Here is a 13,159-nt window from a genome sequence, read left to right as displayed (position 1 = left end):
CCCTCCCCCAGAGCATCCCCCGTAGCCACAGGGAAACCGTGGTCCCCCATGGCCGAACCCTCCTTCCAGCCAGTCTTTGAAGGAAAGTTCGCTCGGGTGCGGGGGCTCCGGGGGATTCCAGGGTCCTGTGGGCGGGTGGGGGTACCGCGATCATGGCCTCTGCTGGGAGAGAGCGCCCGCCTGCCTCAGGCTGCCTGCAGTGTGGGGGGCGGAGGGACGGCACCGCCGGGGGGTTCGCGCTGGAAAGTGAAACTGCCGCGGGAGGCTCCTCTGCTGCAGCCGGGGGAGGAAGGAAGGCTGGAGCGTCTCCGGTGCTTTCATTCATCAGCATCCCTCTGGAGGAGCGGGCGGCGGGAGGGGCCAAGGACGCGCGGCGGGGCCTAGGACGCGCCCGAGGGAGCGGCTCGTGGGCGCGCCGGGACCCCGCGCCGGCCCGCGCCCGAGCTCCGTCCCGCAGAGCGCCCGGCGGCTCCTCGGGGATGGGCGGGAAGCGGCTCCTTTCTCCGAATTCCCCGGGCGTCCCCGGCGCTCCCCCGGCCGCTCTGCGACGGGGCTTCCTGGATAAGCCGTCGCTCGGTTCAGGACCGAGGGAAAGAGGCTTGAAGTCATTATGTTCCTTTCATGGGGGAATGTGCTGTCGAATCCTGCATCCCCCCTGCATCCGCTGTCGTGAGATGGCTTTGAAATTCACCAGTGCATGCCTTCTTCAGGCAGACAGAATCTATTACGCGGTTGCATTGCTACATGAAAGCAGAAGGGATCCCACTGCGAGGGGCTCCTTTTATCCAGACCCTGGGCTTTCGCAGCATGTTCTGGCGGAGCCTTTGGATTTTTGTTTTAAACTGAGCGCTGGGATGCTTCTGTTGTCGCAGAGACGACTTGCTGAAATGGGCCGAATTGATCTCACTCACCGTCAGGAGGAGGGAGGCTCATTTAGAGACATCATGGAACTGTCTGGCATGTCAGGCATTTGACATCACCCCCCTTTTCCTCTAATAAGTGAAGGCCAGGAATGGCTCGTCTGTATCCACTCCCCTCCTTGGGTTTTGAGCTCTTCTAGATTCAATTTTGTGTTTTAGGCTTGGTGGTGATCCAAGAATAGGGGGTCAATTAAAAGGGGTGGACAGCAGATGGAGACAGCAACCTCAATGACAGAAAATACGCACTGGACATTTGGGGACTCCAGATCTACAGCCCTTAAGAGACATAGGTGAGATGGGTGGCTGTCTGTGGGGTGAGGGTTGTATGTGTGTTTGGGCTGTGGGGGGGGGGTGCGGGTGGGGGGAGGCTGCCAGCAATTAGCTGCCCCACCCTCTTGATGCTGCCTTAAATAGCTCTGTGCCAGCCAGGCTCTGATGTTTCAGGCTCTTTCCTTGAGAGGAAAGGAGAGGACCCATTTGGAAGGGTTGATCTGTTTGTACCTTTGCCCTGGGCACTGTTGGAGTTGATGTTAGTCAAGGGTTCCTTCTCCCGGGGTTGCTGAGAGCTTATTTCTCAGCAGGAGGTCCCTGAGTTGAACTAGCTTTGGTGACTTCCCTGCAGGGTATTAGCAACGGAAAAGAAATGCTTTCTACCCCATAGGGCGGAGAGAAGGGAGGTTATTGTCTTCCATTCGACACCCACCCTCTGTTGGCCTTTTCCTCCCCTTACCTGCTTTTTATAATTCTTGGAAAGTTGCTGTGAACTTTTCAGAAGGGATTGGGAATATTGGGAGGTGAGTTATGGGAAAGGACAAGCAGACAGATGCTCCTTACTAGCAGAACAAAGAACTGTTCGGCTCTCCTCTCTTTTCCCCTCTCCAAAATAGAGTTCAGTATAGATAGCAGAGTCTGGGGTTTTCTTTGCAGAGAATGAATGGGCAGGGTTCAGGAAAGCAAGCTTTTATTAGGCAGCATTAGTAAATCATCTGGTCATCCAGATTTAGTTCTGGACCCTTCCCTGGACGTGGAAATGGATTTTGCTGTAGAGGGCACTCATTGGTAATTTAGGATTTATTCTGTCTCTCTGAAAAAGGAAATGGATAGTCTCAGAAAGCTTTGGTGGAGGAGTTCTGGACCAGAGGCGGGACAGCTGGCTTTGATCCGGGCCACCAACTTGCTTTGGGCTTTGGGCTTTGGGCTAATAGTGGCTCCGCTCTCTGGGCCTTGGTAAAGTGGAGGGCTTTGAAGCAGACCGTTTTCCGGCGTTCCTGACAGAATTACTGTTCTTAGATTCAAAAGCACAGTTTGTTATGGCATTTTTAGATTCTCTTCTGTTTGCTAAACTGATGTCAAATCCACAATATTGCTGAATGGCATGAAAGAAGCATTCTAAGACTCAGGCTTCTGTTGGACCCAGACTTACCTTTTTCTTGATTAGTATGATTCTTGAGGTTTTACTGTATTTAATAATTCAGAGCTAGAGCTGCCCAAAGCGAGAGGCACAGACCCTCAGAGTGGGTAATGGTTGACTGAGCAGATGAGGGTGGGATGATAGAATGCTGAGGGAAGGGAGTTGCTATAATTCTCAATTTCTGTGTATGCTTAACTCACGGTTAACTTATGGTTATACAGGTCACTGTTTAGATATTTAGAACATGGGAATTGGAAGAGACCTCTGTGATTGCCAGGTTCAACCTCCCTCACTGAGTAATTTGAAGGGTGGAGAGGTTTGGTGATTTGTCCGAGATCGCACAGCTAGCAAGATGCAGAGCTGGGGCAGAATCCCGAATAAATACAGATTCTAGGTCTTGTTTTCCAGACACATCTCTGAAGCCCCCTCTTTGACGGAAATGATTCTAAGATGGGGTAAGGGAAGGGGGCCATAGAGGCTGAAGAAGGGAGCGTTTGGAGAAACTGACTGGGGAGGTTGGGGGCAGGGCAGGTGGGGAAGGGGAAAATATGGACCCCTAGCCTGGAGAAGAAAGGGATGGCGCTGGAAGGAGGGGGGCTCTGTCAGCCATGGAATAGCTGGTTTCTGCAGCCCTTAGAGTGAAGTTAAGTAGAGAGAGGCTTGGCCTAGACAAGGGGGAGGGTGGGTGGCCTCACAGTCCAGCCTGGGGCTGGAACTAACTTGAAGTCTCCTTGGGGTCTCTTCCGGTTGACCCTCTGACTGCAGTGTGGAGGCTGCTTAGTTTCAGGGGCCAGCTGAGGCCTTTGGAGCAACTGGGGCTCACAGAACTTGAACATGTGGGAAGTCAGGTGTGCTGGTGGTGATGCTGGAGAATGCTGAGGTTGGACCCAGTTCTGCTGAAGCCCCAGTTTTTTTTTTAAATACAGAAACTGAAAAAAAGTTTTTTATGGAATGTCTTTTCAACTCAGGCAGCATTTTTTCCTCTGACTTTCATTGCACTTCATACCCCCCCCCTTTTTTTTTTTTAAATATATGGTTTTTTTTTTGTTGATTTCAGAGAGAGGAAGGGAGAGGGAGAAAGTTGAAACATCAATGATGAGAGAGTCCTCATTGATTGCCTGCCTCCTGCATGCCCCCTGCTGGGGATCGAGTCCACAACCCCCGGCATGTGTCCAGACTGGGAATCGAACCGTGACCTCCTGGTTCCTTAGTCGATGTTCAACTGTTGAGCCACACCTGGCCGGGCCATACGTTTTACGAGGTAGTGTTTCATGGACTCCCTTTCAGAGGGGATACTTGGAGATGACCAACTTACTGAACTGTAGATCATTTCGAGGGATCTTCTGGCCTGTGACCTGAGCTAAGTCTCAGAATGTTTCAATGAGCAATTAAAGAGCTGTGTTCAGTGGTTACCCAGATCAGTAACCATTCAAAGGCACAATAGATGATGATACTTCGAAGTCTATAGCCCAGGCCACCAGCTGCCATGTGCAGTGTAATTCACTTTGACTAACTCCTCAGGCCTAGGAAGTATCTCTGTGGATTCTAGTTCCTTCTTGTTGTGCATGGTCGGGCATGTGTGCCGGTCCCTGTATCTCACTGTCTTCCCATCGTTTTCCCACATCTTCCTCTTCTGTACATTTCTTTTTCTCTCCTGTTGTATCTTTCTCCTTGCCCTCCTCCCCACCCTTTCTTTACTGTCAACGATGTAGCTTTGTAGTGTATTTTAATATATTTATTGTGTTATTAAAATTTCATCTTTGTTCTTAATTTGAAATCAGCTGAGTTCACTCATTTTGAATGTGTGTATATGTGTTTTACCCATAGAACAAACAAACCAAACTCAATTAAATTGCTTTTTACTTTTGTGTGGCCATCCTCCCTCTTCTGTGGTCAGCAGGGCTCTTTATAGAAAAAAAAAGAAATCCCAGCTCACTGTCATGCGGCTATTGTTTTTATAACAAAAACAGCTATAGCAATGGAAAAAGTTTCCACCCTTGTATTGTGGACACAAGGGACACCCTTTCCCAAGAGATGTGCCCTATTTCTTGACTTCCTGCCCTGAGAAGCATATCTGCAATGCATTCTCTGACAGAGGCCTGTACTGTAAGGATTTGGGGTGATGATGGTGGAGCTGGGGATCTTGGTGGTGGCTCTGCTAATGTGTAGAGTGGGGGATGTGGGCAGGCTTATAGCCAACAGAGCCCTCTTCAGGCCTTGGAAGTGTCTCTGTGGATCCTTTAGATGTTCCCTCTGAAACATTCAGTGTGATGGTTTTTCCTTGTTTCCCGAGGCTGAGCTAATCCCCCCAGCTAGAGCAGGACCCAGGACCCTTTGGAAAAGAATGAATTGCTTATCAGCTGATTCGTGTTGGTTAGGACTCAAAGGGTGTCTTGCGGTGACACAAGGAGGGCAGGCAGCCACTAACAGGTTGCTGGTGTGAAGTCCCAGATACTTTGATGGATGCATGCTTTAGCTCTTTAAGCTTTCTTCTAACTCTGATTAATTACAGAGAAGATTGAGTCTTGGTGCTTATTGTCAGGAGGGACCATGTGTAGAGTGGTCTTCCCAAGCAAGAAGTCCCTTTGAAGTCTCCAGTTTTTATGTTAAAAATTCTCATGAGTTTTATGTTCTATAATGTGTGCTGATTTTAGTATAAAAGCATTTAAAATGCTTTACTCTTGAGTACAATTGATGGTCTAGGAAAATGTGTTTCTCTTGGGCCTTCACCTGTCCATGTTCCCCCTAAATATGCCCAGCAGGTCCCATGCTGCAGCCAGAGAAGCCAGCAGTGGGGAGGCGGCACTCTGGTGGTGTTGAGAACCGCCCCTCCAGCCTGTTCTGCTGGCTCTGGCAGGCCCACTGAGGTCCCAGTTCTTGAGAACTCTTCTGTGTCCCCAAAGCAGGTCCTCCTGCACACCAGGACTTGTCTGCTCACCAGAAGACCTTTTTTCCTTTATCTGGCTGACTCCTCCTCTTTTCAGACTCCCCTCACATCTGAAAGATATTCTTTCTGCATTTACTTTTTAGCAAAAGCTGGCCTGTCCATCTTCTCCACCAGATTTTAAGATCTGGCAAGAGAGAATCTGTGTTTCATCTTTTAAAATTAAATTTTAATTTATATCAAAGTCATATATATACATATGCAGTTTTAAAAGTCAAATAACACTGCAAGGCTTATAAGAAGGCTATGTCCCGCTCCTAGCCTTGGTGATCCACTTCCCAGAGTTAGTCACTGAACACGATTTTCTATTACTGAAGTAACAAATTACTACCCGCATAGTGGCTTAAAGCAACAGAAATTTATATTACAGTTCTGTATGTTAAAAGTCTGAAAAGGGTTTTTACGGGATTAAAATCCAGGTAGCCAGGCTGCGTCCCCTTCTGGGAAGAATCTTTCTTGCTTCTTCCAGCTTCTAGAGGTCGCCTGCATTCTTTGGCTCATGGCCCCCTTCTTCCATCTCCAAAGCCAGCAGTGGCCAGGAGAGTCCTCCCATTACATCTCTCTGTCCTAACATAGTCACGTCTTCTTTTGACACCCTTCTTCTTCCTCCCTCTTCCACTTTTAAGGACCCTTGCAATGACTTGGGCTCACCTGTATAATCTAGGATTATCTCCCTATTTTAAGGTCATTTGATTAGCACCTTTAATTCCATTGGCAACTTTAATTCCCCTTTGCCATATAACACGTTTATGGGTTCAGGGATTAGGATATAAACATCTTTGAGGGGCCATTATTCTGCCTACCATGGTCACTTCCAATGCTCTTGGTAATTTGACCTTATACTACTATCATATTTGTAAGTTACCTGCTTACGATACTGGTTCCTGATTGTTCATTTTAGATGTTATTTCTTCATGTCCTACTACAGATCAGAAGAACCTGTATTCTCCTCTTCTCACCTCCCCTTCCCACACATACACCCCTTCCTTCCTGTACATCGATATTCAATGCTTACATTATTTTGTCTCTGTAGATCATGTTCATGGCTGTTCTTGTACATTTTTTGTTGAGTTAACAATTACTTTCCTTTTTTTAAATTTAATTTTCTATGTACTTATTACAAATTCCCAGAGTCTCTGATAGCATTTTTTAAATTAATTAGTTTATTTATTTATTTATTTTTAATCCTCACCTGAGGATATTTTTTCCATTGCTTTTCCAAGAGAGTGGAAGGGAGAGAGAGACAGAGACAGAGACATTAATGTGAGAAAGACACATTGATTGGTTGCCTCCCACAGGCACCCGGACCGGGACTGGGGATCAAGCCTGCAACCAAGGTACATGCCCTAGGCCGGAATCGAACCCAGGACCCTTCAGTCAGCAGGCCTATTCTCTAACCACTGAGAAACCTGGTAGAGCTCTGATAGCATTTTAAAGCATCTCTGTTTTATAACATGATTCTTTTAATTTTATTAATTTTTTCCCCTGAGGGACCTTGCTCCCAGAGGCCTCCATTCTTCTCCTCTATTCTGGGCCCACTGACCTCTAGGTCTGGGGCATAACTCAGCCTGGGGATTCCCTCATCTTGTTCTGGGTTGCATCCTGTTTCCTCTTGATTTAGTCTTCCAGGAGTTTCTGAGAGACTCTGCAGAAGTTGGTCACTTCAAACATGCATGTCTGAAAGGTTCTTATTCTACATTCACACTCAATTTGTGGTTTGATGTGTCTAGAATTTTAGGTTGAAAGCCATTTTCCCTTAGAATGTTGAAGGCATTGCTGCACTGTCTTCTTGCTCCCAATATTGATGTCAAAAATGTGGATGCCATTCTGATTCTTGATCATTTATGGGTAACCTGCTTTTTTCTTGCTGAAAGTTAGGATCTTCTCTCTTTCTCTGTATTTGGAGTTTTCTTGCTTTAAAAATTATTGTGCTGCATCCTTGATATGCTCTTTTGAACTAAAGATTCACATCCTTCAGTTTTGGGAATTTTTTTTTGACAGTTTCCTTTTCTCCATTTTCTGTGTTTTGTCTCTAGAACTCACATTAGTTGGGTGTTGGACTTAGTGGGTTGAGTTTGTGATTTTAGAATCTTTTATTTTTTGTTTTCCAGTTTATTTTTGTTTTACTTTTTGAGAGCTATCTTCAACTTTATCCTTTTTTTTAAAAAATATATCTTTATTGATTTCAGAGAGGAAAGGAGAGGGAGAGAAGGAGATAGAAACATCAATGATGAGAGAATCACCGATTGGCTGCAGCCCACAACCCGGGCATGTGCCCTGACTGGGAATCGAACCCCAATCGCCTGGATCCTAGGTCGACGCTCAGCCGCTGAGCCACGCCTGGCCGGGCAGCTTTATCCTTAATTAACCCTTTTGAATTTCTTATTTATGCTTTCATGGTTTTACATGAAACACACTTGCATGTTTTACTTTCTAGAACTCCCCTATTCTCAGAATGCTCACTCTTTTTTCTTTTTTAAATACATCTGTTCTTGTTTCATGGGTGTAATAAGTTCACTTACAATAGGTTTTTGTTTGTTTTTACTTTTTAACATTTTTTTTTGCTGTCCCCACGTTGTCTTTGTTCCCTCCAAGTCCCTTTTCCTGCTTGTTTTGGTTACTGTATTTCCCATTGGTGCCAGCCTTCCATGTATGCTGATACCTGAGTTGTCCATTTGTATTTTAAGAGTAGACCCCAAAATGCTGATAGGGCATCTGTTTGACAAGGTAGACGTTGTTAATTTAACTGTAGGGTGATCTAGCAGAGAGTCCCCCCTTTTTTCGGCTGGGGACACCTAGATGTCAGTCCCTACAGATCCTTTATCTGGGGATGTTGGGTTTTCTTGGAGAGGAGTTTGCCTGGGGTGTAATAGCCTGGTTGTCCCGCTTTCTGGGAGCCGTGGTGGGGAAGGAGGCTGGGTACCCTCTTTGGTGTGTGGAATTTCACTCAGTCCATCTATTTTCTGAAAGTTGCACCCCCTCCCTACCTCCTTCAGCTGTGTATCCCTCCCTCAACTGTGTCCGAATTTAGAGCATCTAATGTAATTTGCCGAAACAGGGAACCTCCACCTTCTGCTAGCTAAAGGAGGGGAGTCACCAGACTGAGCAGATTGCGGAGGGACTCTGGGGTCTTTGCACCAGCTTTGAGCAGGCTGTCCTCTTTTTAGCCCCTTTCTGTTTCTCGCAGTCCTGGGTGCCTCCAGTTCCTGCTCCTCCTGTTTCTGTGGCATAAGTCACCACTTGTTTAGTGGTTTCCTCCCGTTTGCACTAAGCAGAGTAGACGAAGCAGAAACCTAAATCAGCTACTGCATGGTGGTCAGCTCTCTGTTTTCCAAAGTTCTGTTGACATACTTTGTCTGCTGCTCTCTCCTTTCCATTAAACATAAAAACAAACCTCCGTTTTAGTGGGGATTGAGAGAGAGCAGAGGTAAAATGGCTATTCATCTGATTTGACCAGAAATTTGTTTCATCTCTTCATTCAAGCCCTTAACTGGTGCCTGATATATTCCCAAGAAATGTTTGTTGAGTGATTGAATGCATGTTTCTAAGATGGTATGCATATGGTTAGTCATCATATTGCGAGAATCCCAAACACACAGTCTTACAAAAATAAATCCATGGTTTATTCTGAGATAGACATAATGACAGGCGGATCCTGCCACTCTCTATGCTATCTGATAAGAAGCACCAGGAGACAGTGTATAGAGTGTTGAGCTGGTGAGTGACAAGGTCCAGGTGCTATCTGGGCCCCATCACTCACTACTTGGGTCACCTTGAGAAGTCTATTAACCTGTCTGGGTCTTGGTTTCTTCAGCCTTAAAATGAGCTGTTGGTCAAGATTTGATTCAGGGCCCTGGCGGGGTAGATCAGTTGGTTAGAGTGTCGTCCTGGTACGCCAAGGTTGTGGGTTCGATCCCCAGTCATGGTACATACAAGAATCAGCCAACCAATAAATGCATAAATATGTGGAACAACAAATCAATCTCTCCCCCCCCTCTGTCTCTCACTAGAATCAATCAATATACAAAGATTTGATTCCGTTTACTGCACTGAGTGCCTACTATGTGCATACAGCATGTGTCACTGAATTGATTGTGCTTGGCTTAGACTTTCTCCTGACTGTAGTTCAGTGCCTTGCAGAGTAAGGACCCTGTACATTTGACCTCTTACGCTTTCTAGACTGGAGGCACCTTTTGAGGACCACATTGTAGTCATCTTTGTACCTCCTGCGCCCCACAGTGCTTGGTGCATAGGAGGTGCGTGTTAGGCTTTTCCACTTAGGAAGAGCACATCGAGGAAATGTGAAAACGTGAATTGCTCTGCCTGAGTCCCCAGCCCCTGCCTGAAGAACGAGGCCTCGCTCTTGGGGAGTTCAGTGTCACACTCCCTGGCTCACTGACGGGTCCCAAGGGCTCAAATGAATTGATTTCAAAATTGGCAGAGAGAGCAGTTCTGGACCACAGCCCTGACAGTAGAGGATTATTTTCCCCAAACAGATCATAGTTATATATTTAACCGGCCTCACACTGCTATGAGTGAAGATCAGATTCAGCTTAACTAAGAAAGTGAAGTACAGATATAATCCTGAGTATATAGTGTTTAATAATATTTAAGTGCTTTTTCATAACTTATTTTGGTTTTCCCAAACCTGTGAGCTAATGTGCTAGGACCACTAAGTAGACTACTAACGGGCCTATTCTGGGCTCTGGGAATATAGTGATGACCAAGGAGGAATGGCACCTGCCATCCTGGGATTTATAGACTGAGCTGCGTTTTCCATTATGGATCTTCAGTTTAAGAAGTGCTTCAATAGCAACAGTTTTATTTCATTCATTAAACAATTTCGGTGAGCAATGTAGACATGTGTACTGCCCTCCTGGAGTTTATTTCTTCATTAACACCAAGAGAGCTAAGGTCTTATCTTCCCCAGCAGGCATTTAGCAGTTTGTTGCAGGTTTCGAAGTAGGAAGGTTTTAGTATGACATAGTGTGTGTGAGGGCATGCTAGACATTCATAACCCATGTGGCATCTGGCCTCACCCAGGTGAGGCACACAGGGCAGATAGTACAGAGAGGCCAGTGATGGACCCAGGAATGACCTGCGAGGAGTCTGTTCCTGACAACCTGGATTCTCAGTGTGGCATAAAAATACTGCGTGAGGACCAACACCAGTGATCAGGAGTATTGAGTACTTGTACCTTAACCTGTAACTGGCTCTGCCGACCTCACTCCTGTTTGGGCCTTTCCATCATGGGTGATGTTTGAGCGCATAGCAGCTGTAACAGGAATGGACACTTAGTTGGATCGCAGAATTGCCCTTCTGCCTGCTTGTCAGTGGGAGAACTCATTACTCATTTATATGATGCCTTATGCATCGATTATTAGCACCAGCCTGCAGGCCAACCTTTGAGCTTGCTTTCCCAGTATGAAGGGTCACTAGGACATACCTTGTGAAATCCAAACAGTTCTCTTATTGCCTGGAATTTGTGTGGAACCTGATGTTTGCACATGAGCAGTTTCCTTCACTGACATGTGGATAGATAATTCGTTGGCAGATTGCTTCTCCACTTAGTGTTTGTCTTTAGTTGGAGCAGAGCTAGTGTTGGGTGACTATTTTCTGTGAGCACAGAATGATGGTCAGGGGCTGTTGTTGCTTATAACAAGTTGATGGGGAAAGTGGAAGCATTTGGGGGATATATTGATGTTAGGGGAGTCTTTCCAAGGTGGCTGTAACGTATATACACCACTGACTCTTCTGTGCTGAGGCCTCTCCTTATAGACAGTGCACACAGGAGGCCAGTGATAAGAGACTGGGCAGGGTCTAGAAGCCAAGAATGAGCTAAGAGAGGCCGGAACTGAGCTGGGAGATCTGAGCCACTGCCCCAGTAGCCCGGCAGTGGGTTTGAGAGCTGGCCAGGGATCTGGACAGAGACGCCAAGGCAAAAGTAGGAACTGGGCTCCTGTAAGCAGGACAAAATGAGTAAGACTCCAGAGAAAGCAAAATCCCAACAGGGACAGAAAATAGAGTAGCTTGAGAAAGCTGGGGCTCGGGGGTGCGAAGGGCCTAAGCAGGGTTTGGTGATGGCTGCTGAAAATCAGGCTGCCCTGCCCATGAACCTGGGCCAAGGCAATCTCAGGCCTTTTAGGACTATTTTGTTTGCTTTGTGGGGCCTTTATGCTGGACATGGTACGTGAGTGAGCCAGCACTGGCAGGTGTGAGGGGGCGAGGCCCCCCAGGAACTGGGAAATGTTAGTCATGCCTGAGCACTGATAGAAGATACAGCTCCTCGTCGAGACAGCTGCTGCGGGAGGAGGCCTGCGGCCCGCCAGCCTGCATTACGATCTATGGTCCTGGTTTTGTCTTTAATTATTAAAGTCATGGGCTATTTAAACACGCACCTGAAGCATCACTGTAAATAATGTTCCCTTCCTGGAGTCAGAGAAGCTCCAGTAGAGAAGAGTTTTGTGGCTGTGGATCTCGATTTCCCAGGTCGCTCCCTTAAGGAACAGACACCTGGGCAGGCAGGAAATGCAGAGGATGCCCTTGACGGGGTGCGCGCCTCGACTGTCTCTCAGATTGGCATTTTATTTGCCCGAGCAGGCAAGGAAGAAGCTGTGCTGTTACATGATGTGAAATATTTATCATGCTCTTTAAAAAATTAAACTGCCCAGGAGCCTTTGATTGGTGGTGCCCATGGCAACATGTATGGTTTTCAGGAGTGTCTTCCTGGGGCTTTTGGGTTCCTCAGAAGGGGTGGGGGGCCTATCTCTGGGAGGACTGGGGAGTGGCAGGGCTGAGTGACCCCTTCAGAGGTATGAAGCTGGGGGTGGTCCTGACAAGTGGAGAGGAGTAAATGGGAGCAGTAGAATGCACCATCCTTTGGGGGCTTGTTCGTTAATTTCATTTTACTGGCCTCTCTTAGCCCTGACACTTAAGCCTCTCTGTCCAGCCTTAGCCTACAGTGTGCTTTCCTCCCTTCATCTAGTTAGCGCTGGTCATCCTTTGGATTTCACCTGAAGCAGCAGAGAGGGGAAGCCTGCTCTGACCCTCTGGAGCAGGTTAAACCCTCCTGTGTGAGGCACTCATGATCTGGGGGTTCTGGACAGAGCACTCTTCACAGCACCCATCTCAGCCACTTTGTTGCACTTGGTTAGAAAATCATTGTTTCTGCCCAGTCCACCAGTCAGTCTGTAGGATCCATGATGACAGTGACCAGGGCTGTTTCTCATCGCCATTCTATCCCCAGAACCTGGCATGTGCCTGGCCCATTGTAGTTCTTCTCTATCTGTGGATTAAGTTAGTTCATTTGTTAAGTTTTGGGTTCTGCATCAGATTCTGGAGTACAAAGAATAAAACTCCCTTGCTGGGCTCATGTTTCTAACCCAGAGCAGTGGGTGAGCTCTCAAGATACCCATTGAGGGTAGGAAGAAAACATTATCCATTCAAGTTCCATTTATTCTTTAATTCAAATATACAACAATGTAGCTTTCCTATTTATAACACAGATTTTATAATTAACTTATAAGTGAGCATGCTTAATGCTATTTTACTAATAGGAAGGCGTGATAAAAAAGTTCGGTGGTGACTGGTCTGAAGGGAGAGGTAAGCACATGAAAAGTTTTTATGCCAAAGGGCAAGTACAGGGTGCAGTGGGGGCCACATAGGAGGGGACCTGGAACTGGACCGGAGGAGGGCATTTCTGATAGAGGGCTGAGGGACCAGCACCTGCAAGAGCAGAGAAGGCTTAGTGCGTTGGGAGAAGGGCATATGTTTTAACAAGGCTGGAGCATAAGACAGGGGGAGAGCCTGCTAGGAGCCCCTTCCAGTACTAGGAGGGATTGAGAATCGGGAGTACCAAGATGGATGATCCTAGGCCCTTGACTG

The 13,159-nt window shown here is 46.9% G+C and overlaps 1 protein-coding gene across 5 annotated transcripts in view; it reads left to right on the top strand.

Annotated features, from left to right (window-relative positions):
- Positions 1-539: 539 nt before the first annotated feature.
- Positions 540-13,159, top strand: part of SORBS1 (sorbin and SH3 domain containing 1) — a 202,483-nt gene continuing 189,863 nt past the window's right edge. For 2 of the 5 annotated variants that reach the window (XM_016219888.2, XM_016219886.2), the window contains exon 1: positions 557-1,210. The gene's annotated coding sequence lies outside the window, so the exon portion shown is untranslated. Of the gene's footprint in view, positions 1,211-13,159 lie in introns of all 5 variants that reach the window. The other 3 variants (XM_087824465.1, XM_016219883.2, XM_087824463.1) reach the window with 3 other exon arrangements.

Source organism: Miniopterus natalensis, chromosome 14 (genome assembly GCF_054644295.1).
Source record: "Miniopterus natalensis isolate mMinNat1 chromosome 14, mMinNat1.hap1, whole genome shotgun sequence".
Taxonomy (NCBI): domain Eukaryota; kingdom Metazoa; phylum Chordata; class Mammalia; order Chiroptera; family Miniopteridae; genus Miniopterus; species Miniopterus natalensis.
Note: the sequence above shows the minus strand (reverse complement) of the source record. Positions and strands in the feature narration are given on the sequence as shown.